General features: G+C 39.3%; 1 protein-coding gene and 1 pseudogene across 2 annotated transcripts in view; both read right to left on the reverse strand.

Annotated features, from left to right (window-relative positions):
* Kcnq5 (potassium voltage-gated channel subfamily Q member 5) overlaps nt 1–17,490 on the reverse strand; it is a 524,085-nt gene that overhangs the window by 157,452 nt on the left and 349,143 nt on the right. The gene's annotated exons all lie outside the window — the stretch shown is intronic.
* Nucleotides 15,406–17,379, reverse strand: LOC150060129 (protein SDA1 homolog pseudogene; annotated as a pseudogene).

The following is a 17,490-nucleotide window of genomic DNA, read 5'->3' on the forward strand; positions in this document are numbered from 1 at the left end:
AGTAATGCAGATGTATGGATGGCTGACTTTATAGTGTATTAACAAGTATAGTATATGGGCAAAGTAAGTATTTAGAAGTACAGGTTTTGCCCAGGGGTGGGGTAATGCATAGGAGAAATGGTACTTGTTACCATTTCTTTTTTTCATATATTTTTTATTGTAATTAATAGATGGGTTACATTATATTCATTAGATAGAAGGTACATTACTTCACAAATATTGATACCCTTTCTCATGCCATGGTCCCCATTTCCCTCCCCTCCTCCCCCCGCCCCCCAGCACAACTTGATTTCCCCCCTTCCCTCTCCTATTTCAAATATCCAATTAAGCATAGATAAAATGTATCAGATAACAAGGTAAAATATTGTAACCATATGAGATAACCAAGGGACAGCAAGACAGATGAGAAATAAATAGTACATTAAGGATAACAATCACTCATTATGTGGCTTTGTTTTTATATCCTGGAGGTCCTTACATTTTGTGTCATACTATATGGCCTTATGTATCTAGATTGTGTTCTATTGTGAATCTCTGCTAGGAGAGCCCAAGGTTTCTACTGATTGTGACAAATGAGGGAAACCATTTAGCCTATATTCCTTTGAGTCTGGCTTACTTCACTTAATATGATTTTTTTCTAAGTCTTTCCATTTCCTTACAAATGGAGCAATATTGTTCTTTCTGACAGCAGCATAGAATTCCATTGTGTATAAATACCACATCTTGTTGATCCACTCATCGACTGAGGGACATCTGGGTTGGTTCCATATCTTTGCTATGGTAAATAGTGCTGCAATGAACATCGTTGTGCTTGTGGATTTAGTATGTCCTTGTTTCTGGACAATTGGGTAAATGCCAAGTAGTGGAATTTCTGGGTCATAGGGGAGTTCTATACTTAGTTTTTTGAGGAACTGCCATACTACTTTCCATAGTGGTTGAACCTGTTTGCACTCCCACCAACAGTGTAGTAGTGATCCCTCCTGGCCACATCCCCTCCAGCATCTGTTATTATTAGATTTCTTGATCCTGGCCATTCTAACTGGAGTGAGATAGAATCTTAGAGTTGTTTTGAATTGCATTTCTTTTATGACCAGAAATGTTGAGCATTTCTTCGTGTGTCTATAGGTCATTTTTATTTCTTTTTCAGAGAAGACTCTCTTTAAGTCTTTGGCCCATCTTTTAATGGGATGGCTGTTTCTTTGGAGATTAGTTTTGGAGTGATTCAATTTTTTGAGCTGTTGATATATTTCAGATATGAGGCCTCACAAATGTTGCTGGCAGAACTGGTTAAGCACCTGCAGAAAACTAAAGTTGGCTCCTTCTTTGTCACCCTGCACTAGGATTAACTCCAAATGGATCAAAGACCTCGAAGTAAAAGGAAATACACTGAAAGAAAGAAAGAATCGGAGATACACTAGGTCTCATTGGCATGGTCGAAACTTTCTTAATAAGGACCAAGAAACACAATAAATCAGAGAAAGGCTGATAAGTGGGACTGCATTAAACTGTAGAGCTTCTGGATGGCAAAGGACATAGCTAGCAAACTAACTAGAAAGCCTACAGAGTGGGAGAAGATCTTCACTTGTTACCATTTCTAAAGCAGCATGGAATGCTTCCTTTAATAGGTGTCAAGTGATAGCTCAGTATCAAGTTGGCCCTGTGTAAAATCCAGATTAAAAAGTTCTGGAGCAATGTGCATTAGAAATACCTTTGCAATCTGGCTAAGTGAATACGATAATTAGGCTGAAGTTTGCAATGAACAAGGTATCTAAGGAGCAAGTTGTTCTCTTCTTGAAACAGGAAGAGCTCTAGGAACTTTTTTTGGTTTATAAGGAAACAACACTCATTTCTCATTCATAAAATTATTAAAAAATTTTATGTATGTGGTACCAACGAATCAAATCCAGGTCTTTGTGTATGCTAAGCAAGTATTATACCAGTAGGCCAAATTCCCAGCCCTTAATTGTCTTCTTTATTATCTTTAAGCTGATGTACAAAGAGGCCGCAATGTAATATATGAATGTATGAATACAATGTATCTTGATCAAGCTCACTTCTCTCTTATTGGCACTTACATTTTTTGTTCCTACTTATTTTCCCAGGCCAGAACCTGAAGTGTCTGGGAGTAGATTTTGTCATGACACATAACAGCTAGCCTGTCCATGATCATGTCTGAAGTTCCAGGGATTTCTATGTGGATTACATAAATGAGGAGCTTTTAAGCTCAGGCCTTGGCAAGCAGGAGAAAGAATTACATTAAGGCCACTCCCCCTAAGCGTATATGAGTTACTGTAGTGTTCAAGACTAGATTTATATATCCAAGGTAGATAGCCCATCTAAAGTATAAACTGTTTATACTGGTGAAAGTTCTCACTTTTACTTCTATTTTGTTGCGCTGTTTATTTGCACAGCAAATATGGATGCAGTGAGATCTTATCTTCTTCAAAAGCACAAATACATTCATCACTTTTATGGAGACTCCAGTAATTATTCCACATATTTTTATAAGTCCACAACAGTTTGGGTAAAAGTGTGTGTGTGTGTGTGTGTGTGTGTGTGTGTGTGTGTGTGTGTGTGTGCGCCCTACCTCCACTGCTGGCTTTTGTGGAGATAAGCATCTTAAGGACATTTTGTCCCCAGGCTGGCTTCAAACTGTAATCCTCAGGTCTCAGTCTCCTGAGTAGTTAGGATTACAGTCATGAGCCAACAGCACTAGCTATAAAACTTATTTTTATACCACTTATCAAAAGAGGATTTATTAAGCAAATTTAGAACAGAAATAACAGGACAAGAGGGAAGGTTTAGCATATTTAAGAGAAAACATTTTTTCAAGATCCTTAATAGTATTTACTTGCATTTAAACAATTAATGGAATAATTACAACCAGGCCAGTCTGTTAGACAAATCTCAACAGGGTCTTTATTTGGCAATAGCTTGTCAGCAGAGATTCTCTAAGTATCAACTCCATGGAAAACTGGTAAGACATATGCTTCCTTTGAAATTTTAATTACACCTTTTCAATCATCTTAGTTTCCCTAACATTAAGGTAGCGACAGCTAGCTACAATATGAGAATGTAAATAATGTCCATATGTGTTAGTTTGTTCCACTAGTAACTTCAAGGCCTTTTTAGTCAGTCCTGGCAGACCTACTGGAAGAACAGCACCTTGAACTTGAAAGAAGTTTGTAGCTCATCCAAGGAACTTGAAACCCACTTCCTGTAGATACAGGAAGTTGTTTGCTCTCAAGTTGGACCTGCTGTTCTGATCCTTTTCCTACCTCTATAAAAAGGGTACGAAATGGACTTATGACAGAACGTATATGTATCTGAGGCTCTCTTCCTGAATATTGGTTTCTGCAAGTTTCAAGGAAGTACATGGAAAGCTGGCACTGGAATGACTAGGTACATGTCAAACATGGCTAATTAATTTGGGCCATGGTGGGATACTGAGGGCAAAGGGTAGAAAATGGAGAATGTTTTTCATGCATTTAGCAAGGCTTGTGGGTTAGAGCTAAGAAGAGGCTCTGCCACTCCTGAGGTATGTACAACTGAACTCAACTTACTTGTACTTCAATTTCCTTTTCTACAAAACAGTAATGCAACTGTCTCTTCTTAATGAAGTTACTATGAGTATTTAAAAAAGTTAAGATTGGTACAGTGTCTGGTTCAGTGCTGGTGGCTCACACCTTCAATCCATGCTACACATGGGCCTCAAGAGACTGAGATCTGAAGATCCAAGCCAGCCTCACATCTGTGGTTATTGGATTTCTTGATAATGACCACTCTAACTTGAGTGAGGTGGAATCTCCAAGTTGTTTTGATTTGCATTTCTTTTATGGCCAGAAATGTCAAGCATTTCTTTATATTCCTCATTCTTATTCCTCTTCAGAGGAGTCTGACTTTCAGTCTTTAGCCCACCTTTTAATGGGATGGTTGTTTCTCAGAGGATTTGTTTTTGAGAGATTCAATTTTTTTGAGCTGTAGGTATATTTTAGATATGAGGCCTATGTCTGTTTTATGGCTACTGAAAATCTTCTCCAACTCTCTGGGCTTTCTATTTAACTTGCTAGCTATGTCCTTTGCCATACAGAAGCTCTGCAATTTAACGCAGTTCCATTTGTCCAAATTTTCTTTAATTTGTGTGTTTCTTGGTCTTTCCATATTTGGATCCCCTTTATGCTTGTTTCTTGCCTTATTGCTCTGGCTAGGAATTCTAATACTATGTTAAAGAGGAGTGGAGAGAGTGGGCATCTTTGTCTCATTCCTGACTTTAGAAGAAAGATTTTTTTCACCATTAAGTGTAATGCTAGCTGTGGGTTTGTCATACACAGCCTTTATTATTCTGAGGAATGTTCCATGGATTCCTAGTTTCTCCAAAGCTTTTAGCATATAGGGGTGTTGGATCTTGTCAAATGCCTTTTCTATTGAGGTATCATGTGATTCTCTTGTCCTTGTTCCTGTTGATGTGATGAATTATATTAATTGACTTGCATATATTGAACCAGTTTTGTATCCCCGTAATGAATCCTGTTGGATCATAGTGCATAATTTTTTGATGAGTTGTTGAAAACGATGGGCCAATATTTGTTGAGAATCTTTGCAGCAATGTTCATCAAAGAAATGGGTCTATAGTTCTCGTTCTTTGATGAGTCCCTGTCTGGTTTGGGGTGCTGGCTTCACAAAATGAGTTTGGCAAAGAGCCTTCGCTTTCAATTTCATTGAAGAGTTTGAGGAGTATTGGTGTAAGCTCTGCTCTGAAGGCCTTATAGAATTCAGCTGTGAATCCATCAGACTTTTCTTGGATGGGAGGTCTCTTACTGTCATTTCTATTTCAGTACTTGAAATAGGTCTGTTTAGTTTGTTTAGATTTTCTTGGTTCTGTCTATGCCATTTAATTGGAGAGCTAAGCTCATTGATTTTGAGGGTTAGGATTGAAAAATATTTACTAGTCCCTGTCATTTTTTCCATTTTATTAGGGCTTGTGACTGTTCAATTCTGGCTATAATTATATGGTATGCTTTTTAAGTGTCATTTCTCTGACAATATCATATTCGTGTTGATTTTCAATGTGTGGAACATCTTTGAGAATTTTCTATAGTGCTGGTTTTGTGTATATATCCTGTTTCAATTTTTCCTTGCTGTGGAAGGTTTTTATTTTTCCCTCAGCTACGAATGATAGCTTAGCTGAGTACAGTATTCTTGGTTGGCAGTTATTTGTCTTTAGGGCATGGCAGATGTCATTCCAAGCTAGCTGCTTTATTTTTTTCTTGACTGAGGCTTGAACTCAAGGCCTGGGCATGAACCTTTAACTTTCTTGGCCAAAACTGGCAGTCTACTACTTGATCCACACTCCTACTCCCAGGTTTTTGCCGGCTAATTGTAGATAAGACTTTCACAGACCTTCCTGCCTTTGCTGGCTTTGAATCTCAATCCTCAAATGTCAGCCTCCTGAGTAGCTAGGATTATAAGCATGGGAGATTAGCCAGTCTGGTCTTTTTTTAGATATTTAAAGATTATCTCTAAGTAGTTGTACAAAGAGGTTTCAAGTCAACATATCACTTTATGAGTCTAATGCATCTTAATGCATGTCACCTTCTTCTGTTCCTCCCTCAGGAGAAAGGATGGAAGAATAAAAATAATAATGTGCAATATGCATAAATGAAAATGGTTCTAGGATCTAGCTCCTAATATCCTTAGTAGCTTTGGCAAAAACACAGAATCACTTGGAGGTAAACTCATCCCATATAATGATTTGAGAGGGACAGCGTAGAAAGTGGGTCAGGACTTGTATTCTAGATAGAAGAATATGAATGAGAATCTACACTAAGAGCAAGGTATTATCCACACATGGTAAAAGTAGAAACTGGGCAATATAAATATCTTTTAATTACCTAGTCTTTCTTAATTGTCAGAAAATTGAAAATAATATTAGCCAAATACCAACAGCCAAATGGCAACCTACAGTTCTTAGTTTTCAACATGCCCTCAAACTGACAACCTTTTGAGAGTGTCTTTGAGGAGATGAGAGACAATATTAGCTTTCATACTGTCTGATAGCCATAAAGGAATTAGCAACAACAGACATGAAGAGTCATCTCAAATATTGACTTGTGAGTGTGTATGTGCTTGTGTGTGTGTGTGTGTGTGTGTGTGTGTGTGAGAGAGAGAGAGAGAGAGAGAGAGAGAGAGAGAGAGAGAGAAGAGAGAGAGACAGAGAGAGAGAAAGAAAGAGAGAGAGAGACAGAGAGAGACAGAGAGAGAGAGACAAAGAGACAGAGAGACAGAGAGACAGAGACAGAGATAAAGAGAGACAGAGAAAGTGTTGGCCCTGGGGCTTTAACTCAGACTGGGTACTAGTTTTGTTCAAGGCTAGCACTCTACTATTTGAACCTCAGCTCCATTTCTGTTTTTTTTTTTCCTATGTCACTGGAGATAAAAGGCTCATAGACCTTCTTGGCCAGTCAAGCTTCAAATCTAGATCCCTAAATAACAGCCTCCTAAGTAGCTAGGATTACAGGCCTGAGCCATGGAACTATAGATTTGCATCTTCTTAGTTTGTATGTTCATGATTAATTAAGGGCCTTTCTCTTTGCATTTGAACCACATCCCAGGCCCTTTTCTTTATAGTTTTTCAAATAGGATGTTACACTTTTGACCTGCCAGCCTGAGACCTTAGTGTTTCTATCTCAGCTTCTGCATAGTTGGAGTAATACCATGCTTGTGTCTTATTATTATTTTGGGGGGACAGAGTGTCACTATATAGCCTGGGCTGGCTTTGACTTTGTGATTCCTTTAACTCAGATTCCTGAGTGCTGGGATTATAGCATTTAAAAGCATGCACCATCATGCCTGCTATTTTTTCATATTATTTCTATGATAAATTTAAGTCAAAATGGGGACTGGTAGCTCAACCACCTGTAATCCTATGTACTCAGGGGGCTGAGATCTTCAGATTGAGACTCAAAACCAGCCAAGGCAGAAAGGTCCATGAGCCTCTTCTCTCCAATTAATTACCAAAAGGCCAGAATTAAAGCTGTGGCTCAAGTGGTAAAGCATAAGCCTTGAGCAACAAAGCTGAGAAACAGCACTCAGGGTATAAGTTCAAGCTCCATTACCAACCCCACCCCACTCACACATACATACACACCAAGTAGCTCACAATACTCAAAATATATTTATTTATTTTGGGTTGACAAACCCTGCAGTGCTTACTTATCTTATTCTGCTGCTCAAATTCTTCTGGCTGGGAATCTATTAGTATTGGGGATTTTTGCCAGTTCTGGGGCTTGAACTCAGGGCCTGAGCACTGGCCTTTGGCTTTCTCAGGGCTAGCTCTCTACCACTTGAGCCACAGCACCACTTCTAGCCTTTTCTGTATATGTGGTACCAAGGAATCAAACCCAGATCTTCATGTATGCTGGGCAAGCACTCTACCCTAAGTCCCACTCCCGGCTCCTGGCTGGGAATCCATAACATCAAATCTACTGTGAAATTTTGGGTAAAATTTCTTTTCTCCTTCAAATTTGATAAATATATGGCTTAGGAGTTTCTTCAACAGGAAAAGTTAAAACAGTGAATATGCACTTAATTTTCTCTGGAGGGGGAGAGGAGAGATGTTTAAGCCAAAGTTGGGCAAGTGGAGACTTTCAGCTTCTCTTATTATCTGACTTAGAAGTTTTCTAAGAGTCTTCATTTCTTGGAGAATGTCATTCCTCTGTCCTTCAGAAAAATTACAGTAGCAGGGAATTAAATCACCCGAAGATGCATGGCATTTAAGTGAAAGAATGGCTCTCAGAGAAATCTTTTGGAAAATTTAGCTTTAAAAATTAATTTCAATGTGTTTCAGGGCAAAATTAACCTGGAACTTCTTCAAACGAAACAGGTGCTATCTATCCTGGATTTAGCTTCTCTCATGCAGCTAATGAGACTTTGGGTAAAGCTTGCTGTCCACTAATATTCTAAGCAGTTAAGGCTCAGGCAGAAGAAAACAAAGGTCTTGAGAAGGCGCCCAGTGAAATAACTCCAGACTAAAGTTTAACTGAGTAAGTGTTCACAATTGAAGCCTCTAGGATCACAAACTGATATTGGATCTGTGTCTGCATTGGCTTGCTTGTCATAATGGTGGCTACTATTTCCTTTTCCACCTGGCATGTCCCAGGCTTCTTCCATTTCCCATACATACCAGTGATCTCTGAAAATGGACTAGATCCTGGACTATTAAGAAATACTCCCAAAGACTCTCAGTTGTCCCCAAATGAATGAACTATATTTTAAGCCAGGCTGGCTTTTCTGTGAACCTGTCGAATGCTCTGTGTTGTCAGTCTTGGATGACATCTTTACCATGTGACCACACTGGAAAGACAGAAAAGGCAGTCATCCTCACCTTCCGCCTTTCACCTAAATACCTGTCTGCTGATTGAGCCTCAGAGAGGTCTGGGATTCCATCTTTCCCCCTTCTTCCTCCATGTCTGCTTTAGATCTAATGGTCCAGGATAGTGCCTCTCTCTCTCCAGGCTTCCATGCTTTCTGTGCCACCACAGCAACCCACAAGAAGCCATACGAGGGATCTCTCTCAAAACCAATTTGACCCAGCCATTCTGTTACTTAAAGACTTCCTTTAATTGCCTCCACATATGGCCTAAAGTTTAAATGATTTCACAGCAGTCCCTCCCCATTTCTGTGGGGACTTCTCAGGTTCCTAGAGAGCACCTAAAACCATAGGTAGTACTGAAGCTAAACCCAATCTATGCCCCTATTCTCTATGCATACAGAACAGGGAAAGGAAAGCCACAGACGGGAGCTGGATAGCTCATGCTACTCAGAAAGCAACTCAGAAAACTAGATTCTTCCGTATCTGTTGTCTAGTATTTTTCTAAGCTTCTGTTCAACTATCTGATCTTAAAAACCAAGTCTTTTGACCTACACCTTTGGGCAGAAGAATCTTTGTTTCTGTCCCACCCCTGGAAGTCCTTTACAACTCCCAGGGGATTGGTTCACTTCCTCTGTTATAAATTGTGCTTTTCTGATATGTTACCCTTCTGAAATTTATAGATCATATAATCCCTAATTTTATTTACATTTGTTTCCCTCCCTTTAGTGTGGATGAGATGAAAGATAAGGTACAGTGATCCTAGAACAGAGTAATTTAGGTGCTTAAGATAGATTTATTTAATACACGGCTAACTATATGTCAAATATGAAATATAATATATGAAATATAATATACTAAAATAAAGTACAAGGCCTGAGGAAGGAGTGATAATTACATCTTACTTTTAGAAGCTATTTGGAGACACTACTCCCCTCCCCCCCTCTCCTTCTCTTTCTATCTCTGTCTCTGTCTCTCAACCTTCCTCTAGAGATCCTCAGGGAACACCTCAGTCACTACTGAATAATAACATTTCAATTAAAATATATGATTAGTAAATAACTGGCTAGATCTTTGCAGTAATTTCCATTTCTAATAATTGCTACAGGTTCATGTTATACCATTATTATTTAATGTTAATGACCAAACTACTTTGATATTAGATAAGAGTATCTGCCATAATAATATAAATGGTTAATTAGCCTAGAGTCTGAGGGTAAATGAAATTCAGAAGAAAATGAGAAAGTGAAAAAAGTTGTCAAATAATTGCTTCATTTTAGATTTAGAAACATATTCCACATTATTTAATTATACTTGCCTTTATAGGCCTTCCAAATGAGTGAAAGATTGTTTTAGGAACTTAATATGAGTAAAATTATAAGATTAATTGAAACCAGAGTATTTAATGTCTTCTTGAAGGCACTGAACCTATAGAGTAATTCATTTAAAATCTTGCTATTAGTACAAGACAGCAAAGCCAAGATGTAGGCATATACTTCATGCAGTTGAGAGTTTTATCTCACATTTTTTTTCCCTCAGCACTTGCACACTGTTTCTTTTCTAGACGTTGTAGTTAAAGGGCTGGAAAAAACCCAGCAATCCCATTCTTAGGAAGCTTTTATTTTTGGTGACAGAAACCAGTTGTGCAAAGCAAATAAGGAAGAAAATACCCAATAGTAATCAATTCTACAAAAATGTCAAAACAGGAGTAGATACTGGATTTTGAAAGACTGAAGTTATTTAGGTTCACACATGCTGTGATTATCTACTGCATTCTAGCTGGGATGCATACTCGTCATGAAAATTTAAACATTAAAAGGAAGTACCAAAGTAGTAGAGAGAAATGGTGGATCTGGGCTGTACAGAAACAGATACATCATGAAAGACACATAGGAAATGACATGCCTGAAAACTATGAATTCCTAGCAGTCCTGCACTGTAGTCTCCCAGCAGTATACAGCAGAATACAGCAGTATACAATATATGCCTGGATTTAGGTAAGATTGCACATTCCAAAAGAACAGGATAAACAACAGAATTTGGGGAAAGCATTATAAACTACAAAACTGTGAAACTGGGGTCCTTAAAGAACAACAATCTTAATAATGTATAATAGTAATATAAACACAGTTAAAAAGAATGTCAGATTCTAACAGCAAAATGTTGCAATAAGCCTGTGTCCATTTAAGCCTAGGAGAAGAGATATCATAGAAGACTACATGAAGTAGGCAGATTGCTGTGTTACAGAGATGATAATATTCTGTTCTTTGTCACGGGTAGAGCAGGCAGGAACTAGTTTGGAATAAAATATGGGGATTCCTAAGATGGATTATTTCTGTTCTTATATTCACATCTTCTGCACCAGGACTCTAGGGAAAACTGTTTACAAATAACTTCCAAAGTAGAGCACTACTGTGCTTCTTCAAACTTGTTGCAACCAGCCAGGGAAAAGTGCTTTCGGCTCTGCTGCTGTAATCTGAGAAAAGAAAACATCCAATGCTACACCAACGTCATTATTGTATTAACAATTGCTAAAAGGTAGTACATAGTTTTCATTAGCTAACAACTTCTTCACCGATGCAACCAGGACGATTCTTTTAGGAACTGTCATGGGAAGGGAGAGGACCACACAGGAATCTTATTTTTATACTGGTATTGGGACTTGATCTCAGGGTCAAGATGCTGTCCTTTGTTTCACTCAAGGCTCTTGCTCTACCACTTGAGCCAGATCTTCACTTTTGGCTTTTGACTGGTTAATTAGAGATAATAGACTCACAGGCTCTCTTGCCCAGGCTGGCTTTGAACCACGGAGCTCCAACTGTTGATTGAGATTAATTTACAGTTGCTACGTAATATGCACTCTGCCTCTGGCAAGCAGCATATTTGATAGTTTTCTAGTGAATATCTGATGACCAAATAAACTGAATCAATAAATCAATGAGCCAAAGATTAAAACAAAAATCCTTCAGTCTGCAAAGGTGACTGACTGAAGGAATCATTGTCCTCATGCTGTTGAGTATCTGATTGACCTGGCAGATATTCCACATCTCTGACTGCCAGTCTAGATTTCTTTTGTTTTTTAATATTGGAGTAATGTATAGAGGGTTAACAGTTACATTTGTCAGGTAGTAGGTGCATTACTTCTCACACATTGATAACCCCTCTTGTTTTTGTTCCCATGTCCCTCCCCCTACCTCCTCCCTTGTTTTCCCCCTTCCCTTTCCTATTTCAAATAAACAAACATATATACAATATACAAGGTGACAAAGTCAGACAGAGTAACAATATGAGATTCACCATAAGGGTAAAAAAGAGAAGAGAAATAACATGGTGCATTAAGAACAACAATCAACAAGATAAAGCTCTTGATTCCATTCCTGGAGTTCATTTCATTTCATTTAGTCTCATCCTATAAGACCTTATGTACCTAGCTTTTGAGCTATTGTAATCCTCTGCTAGGAGAGTCCTAGATGTGTACTAATTATTACAAATGAGGGAAACCATTGAGCCTATGTTCCTTTGAGTCTGGCTTACTTCACTTAATATGATTGTTTCTAAGTCTTTTCATTTCCTTACAAATGGAGCAATATTGTTCTTTCTGATAGCAGCATAGAATTCCATTGTGTATAAATACCATATCTTGTTGATCCACTCATCAACTGAGGGGCATCTGGGTTGGTTCCATATCTTTGCTATGCTAAATAGTGCTGCAATGAACATCGCTGTGCTAGTGGATTTAGCACGTCCTTGTTTCTGGACATTTGGATAAATGCCAAGGAGTGGAATTGCTGGGTCATAGAGGAGCTCTATGTTTTGTCTTTTGAGGAACCACCCTACTGCTTTCCATAGAGGTTGAACAAGTTTGCTCTCCCACCAACAGTGTAGTAGTGATCCCTCCTGGCCACATCCCTGCCAGCCTCTGTTGTTATTGGATTTCTTGATGCTGGCCATTCTAACTGAAGTAAGGTGGGACCTCAGAGTTATTTTGATTTGTGTTTCTTTTATGGCCAGAGATGTTGAGCATTTCTTCACGTGTCTATAGGCCATTCTTTTTCCTCTTCAGCAGCCTCGTTTTCTTCATAGTTCTCAATTTTGCAAACTATCCAGCTTCCTGACACATCACACCACCTACCCTATCCCGGCCAAGTTGATGCCCATTTTTGCCCAATTTCATGACCTGGGCATCCCAGTTCTCCATTACTGTGGGTTACAGGTGAAGATCTGAGAGACAGGGACTCAGATTGCTGGAGAGAAGCAGATGGCTCGACTGGCTGGAGGCCCAGAAGCTTCCGGTCACAGTGCCTAGCAAACTCACCAACAGTCCAGTCACTGCCATTAGAGACGGAAGTTCTTGGTAGCCTCTCTTGTATATGAGACTCTTCTGATGATGAAGAATGTCTCTCTCTTCTAAGATTACAGTTGATGTTGTTTTATACTAGATTTTGCCTAGTATGAAAAACAATACTATGGGAATAAGGGCTGGGGAGGCCAGGAAGTCCTTCCTCTCTCCCTGGTCTTGCCTTGTGACCTTGTGATCAGTAGAGAACTGGATGCCCCAGTGTCAATAAACATAAAAGTGGGTGGAGCAAATGAGCTGTGTGATGAGGACGGGACTCCTCCCTCTTGCCTGTTTTGGAGGCAGTACACTCCATCCTCCTACCCTTCCTGGAGAGTTGTTAATTTCAGTGATTCCATTACTTTGTTCTGAGGCATTCTCTGGCAAAGAAGGGCTTTCCAAGATTTCTCCTCATGCTGAGATCTTTTATTTTTCATTTAATTTTTTTTCTCATCATGTGCTAGGTATACAAAAGGAGTTTCGATCCACCAAGTCAGTTTGTGTGCATCTTGATCAATGCCACTGCTTTCATCATTCCGCACCCGGTCACCACCTCCCAGCTCAGTGATGAGATCTTACAATCCTGAATCTTCCTTAATTAATCTTTAGTGAGCCAAGGCTGGAGGCCCACAGTAATTGCAGTCTCCGTGCTGTTCACCATTTTCCAGTGGTCTTCTGTGGATCCATTGTGATTTATAGTCTTGCAGGAAGCCAGGTCTGCAGTCTGTTCATTGAACGCAGCCTGTAATGTTGTTTGTCAAACTACCATTTATAGCTTGGAAAATTTTCCTCTAATCTACTTTGCAGGGGTATGGTGAATCTCCTTACTGTAATTGCGACCCTGATGTATGTGTGTATGAGGAACAGAGGGACCCACCCTGCTGCTTCTGCTTCCTTGTCTCCGTGGATATGTTTCCATGTAGGCTTTTGTCCTTGACATTCTGTCTGACTACAATGTTCTTTTTTTAATGGTGCATGGCTTGCTGATGAACTTTCTTCAAGTCTCTGTAATACTGATACCCTATTTAGTGTGCCTCTCTAAGCATACTACCCAAATACCACTTTAATACCTCTGCCTTTTCCCTCCCTCCCTCCCTTCCTTCTTCTCTCCCTCCCTGTCTTCCTTCCTTTCCTTCTGTTCCCTCTCTCCCTTCCTCTCCCTGCTCTCTCTTTGTCTCTGTGTCTTTCATTTTTGTGCTGCTACTGGGACATTTTTGTTTAAGACTATTACTCTACCAGGGAGCTACACCTCCACTTCTGGTTTGCTTGTTTGTTTGTTTATTTTTTCTTGACCTACTGGAGATAAGCATCTCCAGGACTTTAATGACTGGACTGGCTTCAAAGGACAATCTCAGAGCTCAGGCTCCTGAATAACTAACTATCCATTTTATGAATAATCCTTAAAGCACTGGTATGTACCAAGACAAAGAACTCTATGAAGACATGCTTTGTTCTGTACATTGCTCTATCTTTACTCCTTAAAGAAAGTCTTGACCACATTGAGTACAGCATATACATTGTTGGGTAAAGGGAAAATGGAAAAGATTCATAGTTAAATATAAGCTAGAAGAAAGAATTTTCTCCAAGAAGGAGGAGTTTTAAAAAATTGAAATGATTTAAGTATGCAAAAATAGTAAAGGGAAGGACTTTTTACCTTTTTTAATAGTTAAGACAATTTAAATGTGAAGTATTACACAAAAATCTTTACACAGCATTTTCAAAAACAGTATTATATTGTCATAATCAGTAGAAATCTTGGGCTCTCCTAGCAGAGATTTGCAATAGAACAAAACCTTGATACAAAAAGCCATATAGTAGGACGTTAAATGAAAGGATCTCTAGGATATAGAAACACAAGCCATATAATGAATGATTGTTGTTTTTAAGGTACTATGTTATCTCTCATCTCTTTTGCTGTCCCTTGGTTATCTCATATTGTTACAGTATCTCACTTTGTTACCTGATTATCGGATATATTTGTATTTGGTTATTTGAAATTGGATAGGGAAGGGGGGAAAACAAGATGAGGGGTGGGGGGAGGGGGGAGGGAAATGGGAACCAAGACATGTGAAAGGATATCAATGTATGGGAATTAATGCACCATCTATCTGGCAAATATCATGTAACTCTTCTATTAATTACAATAAAAAATATATGAAAAAACAGTATTATAATCTTTTGGATCAACTAAAAGAGCTAACGTCTCCCCCCGCAAAAAAAATCTGTATTGCAGAGACCTGTTTTCAGCAGGTAAGCCTATTTACAAGTGAGACCCTCTTACTCTTGTAACACTGTCCTATTTTGTTTCAAGAGACTATATAACTCCTCTCCCTGCAGATCAGTCCGTGTCTATCATCCTAGACAAAGAATTATTTACACCGCACTGTAGTCTCACGAATACACACCTGCCCTCCACTACCTGTGAATGGCTGCGTGAGGGGGCTGGGACTCATGAGACTCACAGTGACAACTGAAGGCACTTCATCGTTTCTCCATATAAATGTTAAATGAAAACCATTTTATAACACCAGTACTATTTACATTTTAAACATTCATGTATTGCCTGTCTTCCAAATTAAAAACATCAACTGTTATCAGAGTTATTGTGGTTTTCACAATATACCACTTAACTGTTTAATGTAAACATATATTCTTGATTTGCAAATATTCAGTCTCTCTGGGATGAAAAATAGTCTTGAAGTTACTTCATTCTTTTCCTCTTTTTCAGGAGTGCATCTTGAAGCGCCAGCTGTTTTTCTCAGAAGGAGCGTTTGGTTTTTGATGGAACATTCTGGCTGCATCGCATCATCATGAAGTTCTTCTGTTTTTTCTTTTCTTTATTTGTGGAGCTGGAGAATGGATTTATTCTGGTTTTCTTCTTCACAAATTCCTTCCAGTCTGTCTTTCCAGCCATTGCAGTGGCTAGTCTTGTCTCCTTATCAGACTTTGGCTTTTTATGAAGGCGCTCAATGTCCCGAAGAGATAGCCATTCACCTCTGGAATCCTCATCACCGTCAATGTCAATGTATTTCCTCTTTTGGGCTTTTCGAGGGGCAGCATCCAGTTCTTTCCTCATTTGGGCCATGTGGATTTTCTGGAAGTCTTCCTGAGTTAAAACACGACTTGTGCTGATGGCTGCGGCTTTGGCTTAGCGCTCCTCCACGGCCATGCTGTTCAGCTTCTTAGTGATTTCTTGCTGCTCTTCATGAGAAGAGTGGTGGACATCAACCCATTCACCACTGGCTTCCTCCTCCTCACTGAGGCTGGCGCTCTCCCATCCATCTTCATCACTGTCATCTTCTAGAACCTCAGCTCCTGGAATGTAATCTTTAGCATCTAATTCTCCATATTCCTGTATTCTTGCTTCTGCAGAGGCTTCTGTAGGTTTACCAGAAATTTCTTCTGCAACATCTGAGGATTCAGGGTCTGAAAAAGCTGAATCAAAGTTCTAGTGGACATCATTACATTCTTATCTTCGTGTGTCTTATATTGAACTAGGTCTTGGAGAAGGTCTTCAGTCATGGCTAAAGGACATCGAGCTGTTATCTCTTTTATATCATTGATTCCCACAGTCATGAATTCCCCAGAGTTCTTGTCAGTAACAAAATTGTTGGCCACAGTCATGAGCAACGACTGAATGATCTCTGGGGGAACAAGCTGGTGAGTGGCCTGTGCCGCAAACAGAAGGATCTTTGTTACTTCTCTCTGGTGGGGCTGCAGAAACCTTTGCACAAAGAGATAGAAGTTGAAGAGGAAAAGCTCATGAATTCCCACCAATCTGGAGATGAGATTCATGAGCATCACCTTCACTTCAAACCTCTCCTTACAGCTCTCTAGCTGCTTCAGGAGTTTTTCTGCAAAATCTTGAGGATCATGAATCAGGTGAATAGCCGAAAAGTTAAACACCACTGGCTTCTTCTTTTCCTTTTGTTTCTTAAGCACTTTCATCGCCTTTTCCAACTTCTTGTTTTTGGTAAGTCTTCTTCCTTGTGGCATGTTGTACCAGCAGGTCTCTTGCTGTGGGTCCTTCCTCCTCAGATTCTGAGTCGTGGTCCTGTTTCTCATCTTCATCTTTCCCAAGGAAGAATGTCAAAGCAGCTACTAATATCTTGGTGAGCTTAGAGAAACATGCAGTGGTGATAACATTCACAGTGCTGGCATCATTCCAGATGTTTCTTCTGTAGAGTTCAATCATCATATCCAAAGACATCTTGGCTGCAGTGGCATTGTTATCTCTTAGCATGGTGTACATGCAATTTTGTAATCCTATATTCACTTTATTGTTCTTGTGTTTTGCATTTATATTCTTGATATCAGTTAAATGTGTGTATAAAGTCTTCCATAGAAGCTTATCATGGCAACGGAGAAGTTCAAAGAAAAGCTCAAGCAAACTTGATGGATTGATGAGATTCTTATTTCTCAGCAAGATCAGAGCTTTGCAAAATGTCATTCGAAGATCTAGATCCAAGATGGTATGATTGTAGGACAGCAGTTCTTTCAGCTCTTGACGGAAGGTACTTAGATGTTCTGGGTAGCAGTGGCCAATCTGTGCTAGAAACATTACCAGCTCTGCCAGTTCTTTGCTGGGTTTGTTTGGTTGTAACTTGAAAATCTCCACATTGGATTTGTAGTGGTTATATTGCTGGTGAAACTCCTTGGGTCGTGCTTGATCAGGTTCTGTAACTGTGGCAGGTTGCTGGGAAGCTTGTTGTTGTTCCTGCTGGCCTGATTCTATTGTTTTCCAGCAATCTCATAAGTGGTTACCACTTCCTCATTTCTTTCCATC

This window comes from Megascapheus bottae, chromosome 8, assembly GCF_031878675.1.
Source record: "Megascapheus bottae isolate mThoBot1 chromosome 8, mThoBot2.hap1, whole genome shotgun sequence".
In the NCBI taxonomy this organism is placed as follows: domain Eukaryota; kingdom Metazoa; phylum Chordata; class Mammalia; order Rodentia; family Geomyidae; genus Megascapheus; species Megascapheus bottae.